At 39.7% G+C, this 19867-nt stretch overlaps 1 protein-coding gene across 1 annotated transcript in view; it reads left to right on the forward strand.

The window, feature by feature from the left end:
* Nucleotides 1-11891: 11891 nt before the first annotated feature.
* TNRC6C (trinucleotide repeat containing 6C) overlaps nucleotides 11892-19867 on the forward strand; it is a gene marked incomplete at its 3' end in the record, with an annotated part of 29201 nt that continues 21225 nt past the window's right edge. The window contains exon 1 of the mRNA XM_010184453.1: nucleotides 11892-12210. The remainder of the gene's footprint in view (nucleotides 12211-19867) is intronic.

The raw sequence follows: 19867 nt of genomic DNA on the forward strand, positions 1-19867 counted from the left end.
TATATATATATTAACAAGTGTATGTATACACACACGCATATAAATATATATATATACACATGCATACATACGCCACATGTTGATCCACCAGATTGCCCTGCTTTCTGTATTGTTCTGAACAAGTCTCAAGACTTGTTCGTGTGAACTGTAACCTGTAGATGTATCACCGTTCAAGCTGCAAATGAAATTTTAGGTTCTTGCATACAGTGAACTGATCGACGCTGAGATTATCCCAATTGTCAGTTACTTCTGAGCATACTAATTAGTGGGAATTTTCATATTTATCTGTTTATGTGAATGGTTTAACAGTGAGTGGATTTCTACCGTAAAGAATATTTACTGTTCAGTCTGTGCCTGGAAGTGCCCTATTGAATTAAGAAACAAGAACGTCGCCAGTGTGGTGAATTAGCACCATTTGTAAAAGTTTTCTTTAAAAAATTCCTTTAAATATGAACTTGGTGTAAAATGTCTAATGAGATTAAATGCATACAGCTTAAAATTAAAGGATTCAATTCCTGGTTTTGCTGAGACTTCTTCTGTGACTCTGTATTAAATTATTTAATCTGTTATTATATGCTTGGATTTTCCCACTAGTACTTGTGATGATGGTGTTAGCATTGTGTAGTTCAACTCTAAGCTGTTTCCTGTCTTCTCTGACTCTTACTGTGTGGTTATTTATGGGGTTGCATTGCCTGGATCAACACCTTGGAAGGGTTTGGAGGGTGAGAACAGCGGTGAAGGAGGGGGAGCCTTGTAACAAGTCATGCCTGTGACTCATTCCTGATGTGTAATATGGTATAATCCTTTACTGTGTTACCAGATTGTTGAGACTGTGTGTTTGTGAGACTCTTACACCCTGTTGGTGGGCTGGAGCTTACTGTGTTTCCCTAATGGGTCCCTTTAAAATTAGTTGGTGGAGTTTAGATGTGTCTAAATACTCTGGGAGGCAATACAAGACGTGGATTCTCTAGCTGGGAAGAGGGCTGAACTCGCTTTAGTGGGAAGTCTTATCAGAAACTCTGTGAACCTTCTCTTCATTCAGAGCTGCCCTCTCACTTCATTGTGGAGCAGTAGTTTCTGGCACAAGCAAATTCCTCTTGGCAATGACTTATCTCCCTTTTCTCTCATTTTTAGACAGTTCTTAGTGCTGCTGTTTCTTAATGCTGTTAATATTGTGATTAAAACTTCTAATAGCTTCATTATTTTCCTTTTTTAATAGTCAGGTTGGCTGTCTAATGTCAGTATATCCTGCTCGGGAGGTGGGAATTAAGTTTAGAGGAGTCTGAATTCAAAGTGAAATGTATGATGACATGTTAAACAAAATATGCCTGTGCCGAAATGTCAGAGGCTTCAGGACAAATGTAGTCGAGAGACCAGCGCCTAGCGAGATGTACTTATTTATTTGTCATTGCTTTACAATGGGTGCATATTTGGACAAGTCTGTCTAGAGAGATGTACAAGATTAATACTGGTATTTCAGTCACATGAATTCATAAACGTGGCTTCACATCGCCTGTAGATTGGAGAGCTGTCGCTTGAAAGAAAGCAGACGAATTGTTAAGTCTTGAAAGTTGCCATCTGTTATCAGTTCACATCCTGAAGGAGTGTGGCCGTGATAATTTAACTGTTCCGTTACCCAGCTTGGACTTTTAAGTTTGACGCGTGATATATGTGGTCCAATATCTGTTCATCAATTAGGCTGTGCTAAACCCATATGTGTGCACTCAGAGCCTTCAATAAATGTGAGAGATTTTGACTTGCAGTGAAAGAGCATCATATTTGCTTTGGATTATCAATGTATTGTTGATGACAGCCTATCAACTTAATTAGCTGTACCATTTTTAATGGCACAGCTAATTAATTGTGAATTTAAAATTAGAATTATAATCAGTGCTAACATTGAGCAAAGCAGCGAAGAAAATATTAGAAGCTGTTAGAAGTACAAGTATTCTTCACAAGACTACTGCTTATGAAACCAATTTGAAAAATGAAGAATGGAATTGAAGAAAACTTTTAAAAATAGGTGTTGAATCACACAGAACGGGTTTTGTCTTTCAGATGAAGTATTTGGCACCCTGTCTGCTGACAGATCTAAAAGAAAAAGAATGTAGATGCTGTTCAAGAAAGGAAAACAAAATGTATCTGAGCTCCGAAGTATGCAAAGATCTGTGTTTTTATTAGCAGCTTCTCAAATTCTGAAGAAAAAAGGTAAATTTGTAAGCGTAGGGTTGTACCAGCAGAGCTGTGCTAGGTCTGTGCTGCACAGATGTTCTGCAGCAGGGTGGGCTGGCATGGGCTTACAAAGAGAATGCAAATTTGTGGCGAAGGAGTAAAATGTCGTTCGGTGTTGATACAATTTCAAGTTAATGTTAGTCAAGAACAAAATGGAGAGGGTCCAGACAATGAAGAAAGACCACATCTTGAACTTATTTAAAAAACAGCAGAAGCTGGGGGGTGTTGTGACGGTCAACCTGAGAGAAAAGTGATTTCTTTGTTGTGGCTGAGGGAAGCACAAGAACTGAATAAGGCGGATTTGGAGCTCCATGTTACGTGTAGGATTGTAGAAGACAATGCTGGAAAGGCTCTTGAGAGGTCATCGGTTCCATCCTCATGCCCTGAGACAAGATCACCAAACCTGTATCGTGTCTGGAGATAATCCTTAATCATCCTTATTGTTAGAAATGTAGATCTTAATCTCCCTGGCTGCTGTTTAAACCCAGCAAGTCTTGTCTCACTGCAGGATGGAGCACATTATTTCCTCCTCTTCCTTTGTATTTTTTTTTTGTTTTGTACCCACTGTCTTCTAGACTGATCTGCTTCTTTGCCTTCTGTCTGCTGTAGCAGTTCATGTTGCCAGATTCCCATTTCCTTTGTACTATTTCCAAGAGGTCCAGCTCTTTTTTGAAGAGACATGGTCAGCTGTGGGTACAGGCAGCGCTTTAGGGAAGGCTTTCAGATGCCGGGCTGAAGCAGCAGGGTGACTTTGAGCCTCACAGCTGGGTATTTATTCCATTAAAACACTTGTCTTGTTGCCATAGACTGATCTTTTTACTTCTCTTTGGTTTGTGGTCTGCTAAAACATCACATCTTTTTCTGTAGAACTATGGGGCGAGTTGTTTGTTGTTCTGCATTTAATTCTTCCTTCCTTATTGAATTGCTGTCGCTTTTTTCACAGCAGTTCTCCAATTTATCACTGCCGAGTTCTGATCCTATCACGCAGCAATCTGATCACCCCCATCTTCTGTCTCCCTAGCTTGGCATCATTTGCAGATTTAATAAGGATACTCTCTAGTCCATCATCCAGTTGTTAACGGAAATACTGAGCAGCGTAGGCTCAGATAAAGTCCCTGTGGAACCTCTTCTGAAACACACTTCTGTTTTGACAGCAAACCATTGATTCTCTCAGAGAATATTTCAACCAATTTTACCTTTAGCTCACATTTCCCCAATTTGCTTGTGACAATATCAAGTAAGAATTTCATGTCAGAAACCATTGTGAAGTTAAGATGCATAGAGAACGCTTTGGGTGGCAGGACACTGATAGAAAATGTGAGAGCACAGGTAGAGTTTCTTTGGACTGGAGCAAATGACTGGGTCTGGGTGGAGGGAGGAGCAAAGGGGCATCGAGGTGGGAGTCAGGGATCAGCTGGACTTGTGGATATTCTGCTCTAGAGGTAAGAAAAAGAGCAGTAGGTGGTGGACAGAGTCCAAATGTTTGTTTTATTTCAGAACTTTACATAAAGCCAACAGTTAAGAAGGTAGCACCTGTAATTAAATGAATTAGGAAGAAAAACAGAAGATGAGAAAAAGATAAGAGCTGAGAAGGGACAGATTGAAGGAAGACATGGCTATCCGAAACATTTCTGATAAAGTGAGTGTACTAAGACACCAGGTTCTAGCTAAGGAAATACCATCAGAAACCTCAGAAGAACACATAATTACCTGAGAAGGGACAAGGCCTGATGGAAAGCAGGTCACAAACTTTAGGGCAAGTGATTTGGAGAGGTTTTGTTTGCGTGGCCTCCTAATGCATGTGGAAAGGTACGAGGCCCTTGTCTTGTAGGGACATTGTATGTTTTTTCTGTCAGTAACTGAGGCAGTGTTTAAGATGTGTTAAGTCAAATTCCTCCACTGTTCCATGATTTATGAACCTATAATTTGTTCAGTTGATTCCTGTTAGTTTTCCCCAAAAGATATCTAGTCTTTTCTTCGTTTATACAGAACTTGTCAGTACTAACTTCTGCAAAAATAGTGCAGACTCCAGGTTGTAGAGACTCTTTAAATAAAACTGTGGGGAAAAAAAAAGATAGTAAATAAATTTTCTGGGTATGTTTTCCTAAGGAAATGAGGCCTTGGGTTGTATTCCTGTCTCAGTTTCCCCATTTAGCTTTAGAAATTCCTGGCCAATCCTAACCCCATTTGGTCAAAGGTCCATAGAGGGTCCTTGAGATGTGCAGCTGGGTTCAGGACAGCGCCTGCATTAGTACCATTACTTCCCTTTCCCGCCCATCTGCTGAGGTCTTGAGGAAGATCTTTAATGTGAATTTAATGGTTATCTGTTCTGGTTATTCTGCCAGCTGGCTGGTAAACCAGTGGGGAGCAGTGGAAAGTCATGATGCTGTTTAAGAAAAGTGATTAGTGCTTCAAAAATTGTGAATGCAACCAAATGGAATGCACTTTCCAGCTTACTTTAATATTTATATGTTTCTAGCAGATCCAGGAATGAAGATTAAAATAAACCCTTTAATTTCTAAAAGATAATATGCAAGACTCACTCTTGGGAAGCTGATTTGTGACCAGCTTGTCACTGTGGGCCCTAGAAGTTATGATGATTTCCTCATAAAATACTGGTTTCCCACAGATGGCTGTAAAATCTTTCTGGATGGCATATTTTCAAAGGAGGCTTCCCAGCATCAAAATTAGGAATTAATTTTTGACTGAACTGCAGTTCAGTGAACAGATAACAAATACATTTCAGCATTTAATGTATATCAGTTTACGGTGGGTAGTTACCTGCTAACTTCATGCAATGATCATATGTCTGAATTTAGTTTTAGAATAAATTATGCCCATATCTTCATGATGCCTGTGAAACGTGTTCAGTTGAGCCGATCAGACTGGGAGCTGTGGAGCGCGGTTTGAATTCATCCTAGCACAGACACCTCCTCATGTGAAACCACAACCATGTATTTGTGGTTGGAGAGCTCCATCAACCAATGAACATACTGGTAAATGTGGCTTTAAAACTACTCCAAAACAAGCAGGAAGGCCCTCATCTGTAGGTATTTACTGAATAAAATGTCTGTCTTTTGCAGAATCAGTTTTTAAAAACTCTTCTTTCTCCTGTTGTTGTAAAAAGACTTTTCAGATGTGATTTGGTGAGGAAGCTGGTGCAGTTCTAGTGGGGTGGCTGTGTACTCAGAGCTCTCATTTCTTTTCTGCAGTTGTTAGCTCTGGCTGTTCTGATTAATTGCACAGTGTGTATCAATGTGTTAAAGTACTAGTTTTAATCAGTTACAGTTTCGGTAATATATAGGGAACAGCTATTAAGAACTAAAGCTGATTTCTGGAGGCATGAGGCTGAGACTGGCTGTATGACCACACCATATACCAGCCCTCTCATGAAGCAGGGATTGAGGGATCAGCTAGTTCAGCTTTTCCAGGAAATTCCTTGGGTATCTCCTGCCAGTAAATTACACAAAACTGAGTTATTGAAGATGGTCGAGAAATCCTAACAATTGATTTAGGGGTTTTCAGTGAACATTAGAGCTTCCTGCTCATTCCTAGTCTGACTTCAAATTTTGTCCAGAAGATTCAATTTCTGTACAGAAGGTCTAAGTTGGTAGAAGTGAGAGAAGTCTATAGAGAGCACTGGGAAAGGTGGCTTATGGTGAGGGGTTTTACAAGTGGGATGTTGAAAGACTAAGGAAGGAGGCCGGAAACATTGCAAAAGTTGAGGGGAGGAAGTGGAGAGGAAACGTCTGGAAGAGGAAGCAGGAGAAGACGCACTGTGGTCAGTTAGGAGGTCAAACAGAGGGAGGAAATAAAGTCGAACCAGGAAAAGGCTGTATTTATTTTAAGTATCAAATAAACAACATGTTCAGGAACTAGTACAAAATTGAAGTGTTTCTTAAAATAAATGTTGGTTTAGGCTATAATAACGCATCTGTTCTTACTTTTAACCCTGAATGTAAGATTTGATGTCAAACTGCTGCTCCTGGTTACATTTTTAAAGGCATTGTGAGTACTATTGAAAACCAGTTTCGAGATTTCTCTTGGCTGTAGACTGTAACTTTTTCTGCAGTTTTTTTGGAGGAAGTTTGTGTCCTTTGGGGAAAGGGAAGATCCAGACAGAAAACCACCCACTTTAGTATAGAAACATTAGGAAGTAGGTTTTTAGGCAATAGTTTATTGAAATACCTTTACTTTTGCCAGTAGATGTCACTGTGGATAAAAAATACCAGCGCTCAGTAGACAAAGAAGGTAATTTGCTAAATGAAAATTCATCCTTTGAAAGTAGATTGGGGGGGGCAACATTTTTTTCCTCAAGACAGACCTTTTTCTGCATATGTAAATGGATTTCTTACTAATCAGGACATCTAGTTTTGCCCACTACAATCCTGGTTTTTTTGGTTATCCTCGCCCGACTTGGGTAAGTTCACGTCTTTCTGTCTGACTTCGTCGGGGGCTGTGTGTATGAGCGTGCTCCTGTTCAGCTTTATTTGGGAGCATTTGCTGCTTAAAGGTTGTTTTAATAAGCACCGGTCATTGCTCCAGTGTGTGTGTGCGCGGGAAATTGGACACGGAGGAAGTGGCTTCATTAGGGTTGATTTGGAGGGGGGAGCAAGACGAGGAAAAAAAATTGCCCATATGATTGGCTGGGAGAATAGCTCTGAATTATGGGATCCATCTGTTTCCTGTAATGAATTCATAAACCCATCAAACAATGACCTGAACGAATTGCTGAAGGAAAAAAATAATACACTGGCATGATATGTTTAACGCAGTGAGGCATTGGCATTGTATAATCAAAAATTCTTCTCACATCCAGCACTTTGTAATGGAGCTGCTGTGTTTAATAGAAGCTGTAAATAAATCCTGTCACAGTAGCAGCCAGGAATGCATTTCTGGGTTTAACTGTTTCTCTTCTGGAATGTCTGGGCCTCTTGAAGGCTTTGGAAATGCAAGTTTTATAGAGCTGGAGTGGGAGATTCTGAAATATAGAGAAATGTTAATGAGGTGAATGAAAGGAAAAAGCTGCCATAAATCAGTATTATGTGGCTTAACCAGTTTCTTTCATTTATGCGTGTTCTTTCCTTATGTCATAGAAATGTACTTAAAAGCTATTGTTGTAATTGAAATCTGTTAGACTGATCCTATTCATTATATTAATAAAATCCACCTACAATTGCTCGTAACGCTTTTTTATGCAGTTGGGATTCCCGAGATTGTAATCATCAAAAAAGCATACGGAGTAATTATTGGATTTGTTTGGGTAAAATTGGATTAAGAAGTTTAGATACCATTAAGCGCACTGATAATTATTACAAGCAAGCTCATTGTTTAGTATATGTACAGCTCTCAGAATGTAGAATAAGCAGATACCCATCACAAGCATCTTAAGAGCAAGCAATCTCAAGGCTTTTATTTTACAGCTTTAATTGTGTTTTTCCAAGAGGCTTTCTCCTTAAACGTTTTTGCTTTAGCTCTTTAATCATGGGCAAGTTATGAAAATGGCTTTGTATTAAATCCTTTCCCCTGTACATTTTAAATAATATTTTTAGCATTAAAGCAAATTTAACCATAAAAGCTATGTTTTAATTCCTGGGTTTCCAGCAGCTGCCCACAGAACCTGAGCCATGACCGTGCCTTGCTGTTGGTGAAAGGGTGGACAGGCTGCGCCTGCAGGGGCTGGCAAGGGCTCTCGTAGATTGGCAGGGTGGCCCTTGGGGCTGATTTAATGTACAGCGCACGGAGCATCGCTGGCCTGGGCAGCCCTGCTGACCACAGGCGCTGCGAAAGGGTGCTCTTTGCTTTGCTTTTTTAGCCTGCAGTTTGCTAAAATATCATGTCTTTGTAGGTTGTGTGTTCTGCAAGGGGTGGCCATCATCTCAAAATGCATCTGCTATAGGAAGGAGAATGGCTAAATGGTTGATAAAGACGCTCTTAGAGCAAATACCGTATGACAATTAATAACTAGAATATCTAATGTAGGCGCTTTGAACGGTAGGAGTTTCTCACAGTGCGTGTCAAATGGGAATTGCTGCTTAAACATTGCTGAAGATTATTTTAATAAGTAGGTATTGTGTTTTTTCAAAGAATACACTCGTATTGTCTTTGTAATATATATTCTCCAAATATTATTGCTATATTTGCAGTCTGAATTTGAAGGCTAAATTTAGCCTGATATGAAGCTGGAATTTGGGGATCAAGCCCATTCCTATGATGCTGTTCACTTTTTGCTTTGTTTCCTGTCAGTGGTGTAAATTAACCGGTTATTTTCCAGCTACCATCATTTGTACACACACGATTTTTGCAAGAGCTTCCATTTAACTACTCTTAAAGAGATCTTGATGTACAAAATAAAAAACACTTTGCTGTGTTGATTAGAGAAAGAACAGTAATATTAATATGCAGAAATATTTTTATTCTCAAGTACAGTGTGTGTGACATTTTGATTTTCTTTGTTCTTTTCTCTAATCTGTGATCCAGATATGTAGAGGCAAACATTTCTGACACTTAAATTTGGTTTCTCTGTCCACCCCATTGTGACAAAAGCTTTGTAATTCACATTAACGTAAAAAGTGTTGCGTATTCTACGACTTGCATTAGTGAGGGTTTATATAGATTTGTGCACCTATTTGGAAGTAGCAGATGCAATTTGTATCTGTATCCGGTACTGAGAATATAATGCTTTTTTGAAAGCAGTCTTCCTTGCTCTCAGAAATATGTTTCCAGTTAATTAATATTCCTGAAGAAAATCTCGGGGCCAGGCAAATATCAACCCTGCTGGCGTTGTGCCAGTCAGTGGTTTTCATTCCCTTGAACACTTCTGGAATTCCATGGAAAAACGATTTCTTTGTTTAAAAACCAGACAAATCAGAGCAGGCTCTGGTTTCTCCTTCTGCCGTGGTGTTGTCCCTTCCAGCCTTTGCTCCCAGCGGACAGGACCTTGGATACTTCAGTGTCTGACGGGGAGAGGCCCTCATCCCCACCCGGCTGCCACCTCCTCGCCATCCCTTTTCCTTCTCTGATCTGGTGGCACAAGGGTGTGTGTGGCCAGGCTGTGATCCGAGTTGGAGGAACTTCCTGGCTGGAAGGGTTTACTATTTTTGGTAGATCAGACTGTCTGGAGTGCTCTTTCTGAATCTTGTGGGTGCAGGCAAATCACACACAGCTTTATCCTTTGCAGAAGTACTTCAGATGTCAATGTTTGTAAATTCTTACAGCTCTGTAATAATAATAGTAGTAGGTAAATGCTTACATCTCTGTGATAGTAGTAGCAGCAGTAATAGTAGTAGTAGTAATAGCCCAAGATATACAATTTTCCCATTTCTGTTCTCCATCTCCCAATGAAATGGAAATACACACCTTGATCAAAAACATAAAAAGCGATACTATTTTAATTATCCTTCTAATGTGTCAAAACAAGCAAAACTAAGCAGCAGTTGGCTTTTGATACAATTTCAAGTTCAACAAGAGACACTTAGGGGTGTGCACACATGAGTCCCAGGTGGTGCAGCCTTCTCAAAGCAGGGATGATGGGTGGTGAGAGCTGGAGCCTGTGTTTTCGTACCTGCTGGGTGAGCGATGGTGGTGACCACCACCCGCGATTCATCTCCAGAAAGACTGCTGTTCAGTGAGAGGATCGGCTTAATTCATAGGTTATGCTTCATTTTTTTGAAAGGCCGGGTGGAATGGTAAAGTCGACAGGACTTTTTAAAAGACTCTTTAAAACTAAGTAATATTTTGTATCATATGGGTGACAGATTTATTTATATTATGGAAACAAACTAGTTTTTACATACATGCTGAATATGCAGGTTTGATATTTGTTGTATGATTTACTCTGCATTTTGCGACATTTTTCATCTACTTTTTTACTTGTCAGAGTTAGGATAAATTGTTCATTTCCAAAGTGATGGTATCTTCTGAAAAGGCAAAGAAGGTTTTATTTTCTGCTCTTCAAATGTTACTGGTACTTGTAATTTTTTTTAATATTCCAAGTTCCTTTTTTGTTAGAGAAACAAGCACAGGTGAAATTGCTTAGGCTTCCAGAATAGAGGTCTTGGAAAGCAATGTGCTGATGGTTGCTGTCAAACTTGGCATATTTTTGCTTGTCCAAGTCCCTGCCTGCTTTGAAACCACCCTCGACACCACCTTGATGCCTGTTCACAGTTTTGCAGGTCTGTCAAAGCCTGGCAGGAGGCCGGATGCTGGTTTTATAGCATATAAATAACCAGAGGACTTGTTGGGCACTTGTGTGGTGAGCCGGAGGAATGCTCAGCTCTCTGTGTCTGGGAAGCCCAAAGGGTTTCTTCTGGGCGGCTGAGTGGCTCTGGTGGATGCTGCCAGGGGAGCTGAACAAAGCAGTGCAGCATAGCAGGGGTGTGCCTGGAGTGCACATGTAGAAGACTGGGATGTCCTGAAACACTTGATCCAAAGGTTTAGGTGAAGGCCATGAGAAGAGCTTTGTGTGAGTGCCAGATAAGCTGGTAGATAAGATCTTTTAGCTTGTTTTATGGGAGATCATTAGAAGCCTGAAAATTTATGCTTTCATGGCTATAAGCAGTGTGATTTGATGTTAGTATTAGCAAGCTCATATCCAAAACCAAAAAACTAATGGATTAAAAAGACAGTGGGTGCTTTAGATGGGTGTAGTAGCTTACCATGCAGTTTAAATGAGCATTCTATTCAGTACTAAATTGTCACATCTCCTCTTTCCTCCCTCCTGTCTTAAACCATACAGAAGATTTTTTTACCGTAAGGAATAAAAGGTTCAAATAGTGTAAAATGCAATGTGTTTTGCCTAAGCAGAGAATAACCAGAATTTATCCTTACTTTAAAAACATAACGCTATTTTAATTCCAGTAGTGTTTATAGGTCATAGTATTGTGTCCTGGTAATAAAGAAGAGGCTAAAATTATGGAAAAGGAACAGTTGAGATGCTATTTAGTATGTTTAAAGTGGAAGTGGAAACATACAAGAAGTTTTTCTTACTTGCTCTATTGTAAAATTAATAGGAAATCATTGTTTTCCTTCTTAGTCTTGTACTTTCCTAAATCATGTTTAGTATAAACACCCAGACACATACATAAACATACATCAATATATACATTTGTGTGTATGGGAGCCACTTGAACATTGCCGTGAACTTGGTTGTGTGTCTATAGATCGCTCAGTCCTCAGCCCATGTGCACTCCCCTCTCCTCTCCTCTCCTCATGCATGAGTACCAGTTATTTATAGTGAACAACCTCTGCTGTGTGCTGCTGACTGTGATGCTGCCAGGGAAACGGGAAGGTGTGAGATAAGGCCGGGAGGGTTGCACAGCTAAAAAAAGATGTGTAGGCTCTCACAAAGAGTTGGGTGTGAAGCCTTTGTCAGCTGTATTCTGGTACATAGATTTTACAGCCAGACAAAAGTAGGCTTTTTAGATGTAGGTTTCAAAACTGTTATAGAAAATGTTTCGGGATGTTACATACATAGTAAACTAGTTCTGAGTTGTGGTCATAACACTTTCCTGTTTTGTAATCCATGTTTTGCCAACTGTTGTTTGGGAGAGTGAAAAATGTTATCCCTTTGCCTCAGGTACAGAAAAAAGACCAACCCAGGATGTTTCTGATATTAAAAGCATTTTTTTGTGTTTTTGTTCTTTAATGTAGTGCCAGAACCTATTAAGACCAGTTTAAGCCAGCCCCAACCTGCCGGTACCGGTACCAGTACTTCCACCAGCACTATTCCCAACAGCAGCAATGGCAAGCGTGCGTCTGCCAATGGGCAGCAGCCAGCCGCGTCCCGTTACCTGCCTCGTGAGGTGCCTCCACGCTTCCGCCAGCAAGAACAGAAGCAGCTCCTAAAGCGGGGTCAGCCACTGCCTACTGGGACTCTGACCGGCACCAGCCCAGCACAAGGTACTGGACAAGCAGGGGCGAGTCCTCCTCCGCAGCAAGGAGCAGGTGGACAGCATCATCCCAGTAAGACCCAAACAGGTAAGAAGGGAAACCCAGTGGGATATCGACTGGGCCTGTACGCAGTTATGTCCTCTACTGTTAGCACGGGTGTTGCAAAAAGTTAGAGAATATGCAGAATCATCTTAAAATGACAGGATTTGAAGCAGAGTGTATGCTGTTGCTCATTTTCTAACAGAATGTATTACATAATTTCTAGGATCCATTTCTTAAGGGTTTTCTTTGTTTAGCTGGTCACACCTGCGGAGTCTGTTTCCAGTTTTTTTCTGTTTCTTTGATAGTTGTGATGGATTGCTCTTCAGGAAATGTAAATATTGCTTCCATGATCATTCTTACAGAAGCATTGCTGATTTCAGTATTTCCAAGTTTTTTTTACTATCATTTTTGCAGTTTTAATGTTCTTCAAAGAGAGTTTTGCATTTAATTATAATGCAAATAAAAGCATAGAAACTTTTTTTTATGTACTGTTGTGACTCTTTCATGCCTTTACTTGCTCATGTTCTCTATTGTTATTTTCACAGTAGGAAAATACTACTTTTGAAAAAGTATTTGAGTAGGCCTTTCTACCACTTTTCCATCCTTTGCAGACAGACCCACTGACCTTCTTTTGACTATAGGAAATAGCGTATTGAGGAGTCAGTGTCTTAGCTACCTTTTTTTTTCCCAGAAGCTGCTAATGAGAAAATAAGCAGCAGCTCGCTTATTTACCCTTCTGTGCTAGACATCCTGTAACTTTTACTTCTGCAGTGGAGATGAGGTTAGTCAGTACTTGGTATAATTCACCTTTTTCATCACTGCTGTGTATGTGTGTTGTATTAGGCAAAGCAGGGAGTGTTCTAAGCTACAGTTACCAATGGCTTAGAAAAAGTTAACTAAGTCACAAGGGGGTTTTTGATACCCCGAATACCAGTAATTTCTGATGATCTCAAGTGTTGCTTATCATCATTCATTATTGCTGTCTAACATCACAGAATTTGGATCTGAACTGTCTGCAGTTTTTCCCTTTGGGCATTAGTGAATCTTTCACTATTTTCACTGTACTTGCTGCTGTGATACTGAACTCAAGCAGAGAAAATTATTTGGTCCTTAGAAGTTTTAGTTAGGTAAAAAAATCCTCTGTCTCAAATCATAGCTTTTATGGTTATTGAGATGCATTTGAAAATACTATTCAACTTCTGCCCAGAAACATACATCTGAAAAGGCAAACTAAATCACATTTTTATTTACTTTTACTTTATATAAAATGTTGGGTTTTGAGCGAGCAGAAGAGGGTCTACTTCTCTCTTCTGGAGTATTTGACTTTAGTGATATGGAATGTAATGAGTTCCCACCAGTTAGAGCAACTTCCTCATCTCTGCAAATCACAGTTCAGCATGGGATGGTGGCTGATGTTTATGGCTTCTTTTTGATTGAGATGTTTGTTAACCGTCAGACTAATGTTCTGTGTTAAATATCTATATCTATATCTATATCTATATCTATATCTATATATCTATTTAGATGTCTGTTTTATTGTCAGACATCTAGAATTTATGTGGTGGAGACAGATTGACCTCAGGCTGACTGAGGGTCAGTATTAGACTTCTAAGCATCATTACAGACATATCTGAAACATCTTTGTTTGGTCTTTAAGAAACATACCGTGAATCATAACATAATCCCTAAGAGGACTTAGTTTGTAGGAGGACAGTACTAGCTGTCTGACTGGGCTTGGCAGATGCATTTGTACCTTGAGGTATTAGACTGCTTTTCCTGGTTCATATTTTAACTTGCTTTACAAAATAAGCACTTGTTTCTGTAGTTTGTCAGCCTGGCGACTATCAGCAGATGTTTTACACCGTTGAATTAGTTTGATTTTTTTACTTTTTGCTACTTTTCTGTCATCATTTGAAAAATGAAGAATACAGTAAAAGCTAATACAAATGGGAGGAAGAGGAGTGCAGCAGCTTTTCAGCTTCATATTATTTCATATTGCGCAAAACAAGTTAACCCATATCAAATTATTAACGAAGGTATTGCTTGAGAGCAATTAGTGCACAGAGTTAAAATTGTCAGGTTGTTGTTTACTGTGTAAAGTCAAAAGCTTTCAAAGGCACCTGAAAATCTGTGCACAGATCTTAGAGCAGGGAAGAGGATCTTAATCAAGGTAAATGTCTGGCTACTTTTCTGTCTGCTGACAGCAAGAGGTATTTTGAAGCTTAATTGGTTGCATCTTCATAGAAAGAATGTGCTGAGCACGTTGAGTTCTCTTTCCAGCAGGTGGAGCATCGGTTCAGTTACTGCCTGCAAACAGCTACAGGAGGGAAAAAAATAAATCTTCTCTAGCTCAGTTGATAACAGTGACAGCTGTGGGCCTGGCTGCTTTGTGAGGCTGAGAGGAGTAAAAGCATATCTCACTGCTGAGAGACCTTTGTAGCCATGAAGTCTGTATATTGACAGTCCTGTTGAATCTCTCATACTGACTTCACCTTCGCCTCGATGAGCTTAAAGACCTAAGACGTAAGAGGAAGACCAGAACCTTTTCATCATAGCTGTTAGGGTTTGAGAAACTATTTGCTTTAGAAAAAATGTTGGTATTCTATATCCTGAGAATCTCCAGCACTTAAATTCCATATTTTCCATGAGATTTAATTCACGTATAAACAGGAATTTTGTTTGTCTGAACAGCATCTACATTGTAGAAGTGATCACTTCACGCGCATCATTAGACATCTTCAAAGTCCAGAGGCAGGCAATAATAAATCGGTGCTTGGGGCTTTCTTGTTCTCTGGTAGCCCAAGCTTGTCAGACCTGTGCTGGATCCTGCCCAAGCAAGTCTCCGTATGTGGCTTCTTTATACTTAGGATGAACACCAGGTTTTTTTGAATGGATGACCTGGTACTAATCAAAGAGCCAGGATCATAATAAGCTAGCATATCTGAGAGATGCTTAAAGTAAATTAATGTCTAGCTTTTCATTTTATAGGGTCATATTCCTTCATAGTTAACTTGAAATTCTGCAACCGTGTTCCTTCCAGGCCCTATTTCTAACTACCTGGATACAAGGAAGGCTCTTAGAGAGGCATTGCCGGCCTCTTCACTGTAAAATCACACTATTTTATCTCTTTACTGTCTTATCTGCAGTCTCTGTTATCTACTGCCTAGGCCTATCCAAAACACTTATCAGGACTCTAACTGCAGTGTCATGAATTAAAAAAGGATGTTCTGCCAGTGTAAGGCAAGTGGGAATTAATGACTGCTAATACATTCTTTGTCAGGTTTATCACCTGGAAATATCAGTGAAGTGGATGAAAGTAGTAATTTTTTGTTTCTCTTTTAAGGTAATCTCTAAAACATGAACTAGACAAACTATTAAGAGAAGAAATTAATACATTTCAAACTGCATAGAATATTGTAGAAATCTTATCCCTTGAAAAGTTTTTTATTCATTGCCAACTATTAGGAAACTATTTTTTGTAGTACTTCAGAGCATTTTCTGTAGAATTGTCTGAACTTTTATCTTGAACTGCAAAACTTGTTCTTGATGTGCTCCTTCTGTAATCCTTTTCAGGATTACCCTGCAGGAAAGCTGTATCTGTAATTTATAAGCAGTATTTCAGTATCTAGTCCAGTTTGTTATTTTCACTTAAAGATGGAACTTTTCCTCTCTTGCTTCCCCACTTTGTCAAGTAACTCCAATAAATGTGGTGAGTAGTTAACTTCCTTCATCAAAGCGTGAAACCATTAATGGAATGGTCCTTTTGCCACGTGATCTAAAAGAATTACAGTAATTTCTGGAAACTACCATGGGAGATTAAAAATATCAAGTAATACCCTCCTTGGTTTCTTTACAAATGATGAAGTTTGTATAGGAGTCTCCAGGCAACCCCTGTGTGTTTGGTGATTAGAAGAACAAAGATCAAAAGAAGTAATCAGTTTTTCTTAAAGATGCCTTTCACTTTTCTGCAATTTAGCAATGTAAAAGCAACCTGCATCAACTCAGAAGAAATGTACCATGTCCTGCAGGAGACACGGTGAAACTTCTGCACTGCTTTTGCATTGGCGAGTAGAGCATTTTGTGGAACAGATCCGTAACGTATGTTTCCAAGTCTAAAACCAAGTGAGAGCGAGTGGTTCATGCAGTAGTCAAAATGATAACACACGCAAGCATTGTGGAAACTGAGGAGTTACGATGTAATTTGTTCTGTCTGTTGTTCTCTGGGAAGTGAGAATTTGACAGCACTTACAGAGATTTATTTTCCTGTGTGGGCTGATGCCAGTTTCTGTGCTGAACTTTCTTCTTCTTTTCTGCAAAGCTGGAAGTTTTATTTCATATATAAAGGCTTCTTTAGCTCCAGTTTGCGTATTCATACTTGTGGCATGTTGAAGTAAGTGTTGTGGGCAGTTGGAAGTTGCTGAGTGCTGTTGTGTCGCAGGTTAACTCTTCTTATAAATCTGTTTGTATTAACTTTGGTTTTGATAACTTTTTTAGGAAGCAAGATTTAAAAAATCCTGCTTGCTGTTAAGATCATATCTGCCAATACTAATTTCAAACATTCAGCCTTTTAGTTGTGGGTTATTTTAGAGTTCCTTCTAACAGGGCTATTTTATGTAGCTGTGGAGTCAAATTTGGAGAAAAGTTTTAGGGAGAGACATAATATCTCTTCTAAAACCAGTCGATATAGTTGGAAAATACAAATAAGCTTTGACGCGAAGTAGTGACCTTCATGGTAACTGCACATCTTAACAATTGCCCAGTTTAGCTTATTGGACTTTGTGATGGCTGTAGGTAAGGTTTGTATATGCAGAAGTAGTTCCAAAGCACATGAATCAAGTCTCATTTCAAAAGTTTGAGATAAGCTTTAGTTTGATTTCCTGGAGACACGGCAAACAGGCTGATTTTAGACAAATAAAGCACATGTGAAATGGTTTGCTGAATTTTTATCTCTTTGGGCCCATGTTCTGTAATTCCATTAGCAGAATATCTTTAGGAAAACATTACTGTGCTTTTGGTTTTAGTTGGAATGTTACAGAATCAAAACCAGAACCTTTAGAGATTGATTTATTCTGGATCTTCTGTAAGCAATGTTTTTCATATATAATAGTTAAAACACTAAATGCTATAAAGTAGAAATCAGGGATTAGATAGTATATTTACTCATCTTGTTTGCACACTTTCTATGTATATAATTTCACACTTTATACTGCAAATACACTTTTTAAAACGTGTGCTACATAATACCTGGAAGATGAGCTTTGTTATACCATGGCTGTTGATCTTGAATCAAGGAATTAGCATGGTGATGTTACTTTGTAAACCCAAGAATTGGCTATTTGTACTACTTCTGTGGAAGGTAACTGTGCAGCAAACACAATCTTATCTGCAATAAAACTCCTAGAGCTTTCAGTTTTTACATCTCTTGACTAGGAGTGGGGCGTAATTGGCAGAGCAGTTCACTGCACAGCTCATCACTGTACACAGCATTTCTGAAGTGTGGATGTGTAAAAGCTTTCCTACTGGTGGGATCAAATGTGATGTTATGCCGTTTGTTTTTAAAAAATGGAAGTTAGCAGTATTTGGTTTATTACATCTTTTGCCAATAGTCCCATCGAATTAGCGTTGTGAAAGGATGTTCAGGTGCCATCAGAGGTTGCATGAGTGGTGGTGATGTTTCTTTCTTCTTGCTTTATTCCTAAGGGCTTTGTTTAGCATTTGGTAGTGCTTCTTGTCTGGTACCTGTCCCTGGAAATCAGGCAGTGTTACCAAAGGTCACTAGTGACAGGTATACGCTTAGACAAAAGGGAGTTTAAAAAAACATCGTACAAGGACAAGAATGTAGCAGTTAACATAGAGGTGGGATCTGGCCAGTGGGTACTGTCTGGACAGACTCCTGAGCGATGAACATTTTCTGAAATGCAGTTGTGGAAGGTCTGTGGAAGTGAGTCTCGGCGAGTAAAGCGTTTTGTCTCCCGTGTAAATTTTCCAAAATTCCATATAATGCATTGAATATAGCTAGAGCAGTAGCAAGCTCTGTGTGGCACAGATATGGGCATTATGAATGAAAAATGATGGTAAAAACTCATCAGTAAACTAATCTTTGGAATGAATTTCTCTGTATTGTGTATGTTATCTGACATCAGGCAGCAGAGCGTGAAAAATAAATCTGCTGCTTCAGATCCGTTTGACAGTGATTAGAATTTTTCACCGGGAGAAGGAAAAATAGAAATCTGTAAAAGGATAAATAACTGAGATACCTTTATGGTTTTGCCGTCCTCGCTTTCAGAGAGTGGGGCTGTGCAAAAACATGAAGACTCCAAGGCCACTGCTGTTTCTCTGGAGTCAGTAGACCTGCATCCTACCTCCAGCTTCACTGCAGACGGCTGTGCTCTCGTGATTGCCAGGTACATCAACTGCCCAGGTGTCTGTGGGGAAAAAAGGTCAGGAGACACAGAGTCTGGCAAGTTACTGAAATGTGCAGATGGCAGTTTCCTGACAAAGCGTGTGAAGAGACTGAGTAGCAGGACCTGTCTCTGAGGTGGAGAAGTGAAAGGTAGAAAGCAACTGAGGTCATAGTGAGCAGGAAATGAGGGTTTGGTCCTTGGGAGGAACAGAAAGGGAGTAATGTGTGAAATTTATCAGAAAGCTGAATTCATCCAGCTCAGGAAACAAGCATGATACTACATAAACAAAAACCAAAAGTTTGTAGCTGTTGGAGGGGGGGGAAACAACCAAACAAAAGCCAAAGAACAAAAATCTAACACATTCACAAGTCCATTACTAGTATAAGTAAGGGCAGTGGAACCAGACTGATGATGTATGACGGAAAGAACTGTTAATACATGATGTCATGAATACTTCAAGTGCCTTTTCTGTACATCTGTAAACTAATGATTGACTCCGAACTAAAGCTACAGTCAGAGTACTTAAGGAAATAAAATATTTCAAATTGCTTGGCAGTGGTACAATTCCTAGTGGACTACATTGAGGATGGGCTGGAGCGTTCTGACTTGTCAGCACTCCTTCAGAGTCTGAGGACTAGAAAATAAAATAAAGCAGCCGATGTTAAAAGGTGAGAAAGGAGGTACGGGTGAATTACCCGGCAGTGATTGCAATCCACTAGAATGATACTAGAAAAATTAACCAAAGCTGCTATTTGGTGAATTCAGAACTGCGCAAGAGGAGAGCAGAGCCAGCGTGGGTTTGTGGAGACAGTGTTGTGCCAAAGGAGAGTAGTTCCCTGTCAGTGGTGTGACAGACACTGTTAAATGGGAGAGAAAATCGTGTCCTAGGAGTACATACAACCTTTGACAGTGCCTCCAAAGACTTTCTCTTGATGGATGTGTGGTGCTGTAAATAAGTGGGAAGTATAGGGTGAATCTATTGTAAGAAGTGTCATAGCTGCTCAGTAGGCAGGGAGTAGCTATCAGTCCTTACTGGCAAACTGAGAATGTTTCAAGTGAGATTGCAAATTTGTACTTCTTGCTATTTGCACCGTGTAACCATTTGGTTACATGACTGTCGTGCTGCAGGAGTGAATGTGGAGAGGGTAAACCAGATTAATGGTGTCACGCTTTTGAAAAGACAACACGTACTGAGGGCTATAAACAGGATTGCTTCCCATGAGGCTCTTCTGATAGGGTCTCTGTGCCTCCTTAAGGAGGTGAACCAGCTGGAAAAAGCGTGGGGGAATGCAGCAGGA

Source organism: Mesitornis unicolor, unplaced genomic scaffold, assembly GCF_000695765.1.
Source record: "Mesitornis unicolor isolate BGI_N332 unplaced genomic scaffold, ASM69576v1 scaffold49455, whole genome shotgun sequence".
Lineage (NCBI taxonomy): Eukaryota > Metazoa > Chordata > Aves > Mesitornithiformes > Mesitornithidae > Mesitornis > Mesitornis unicolor.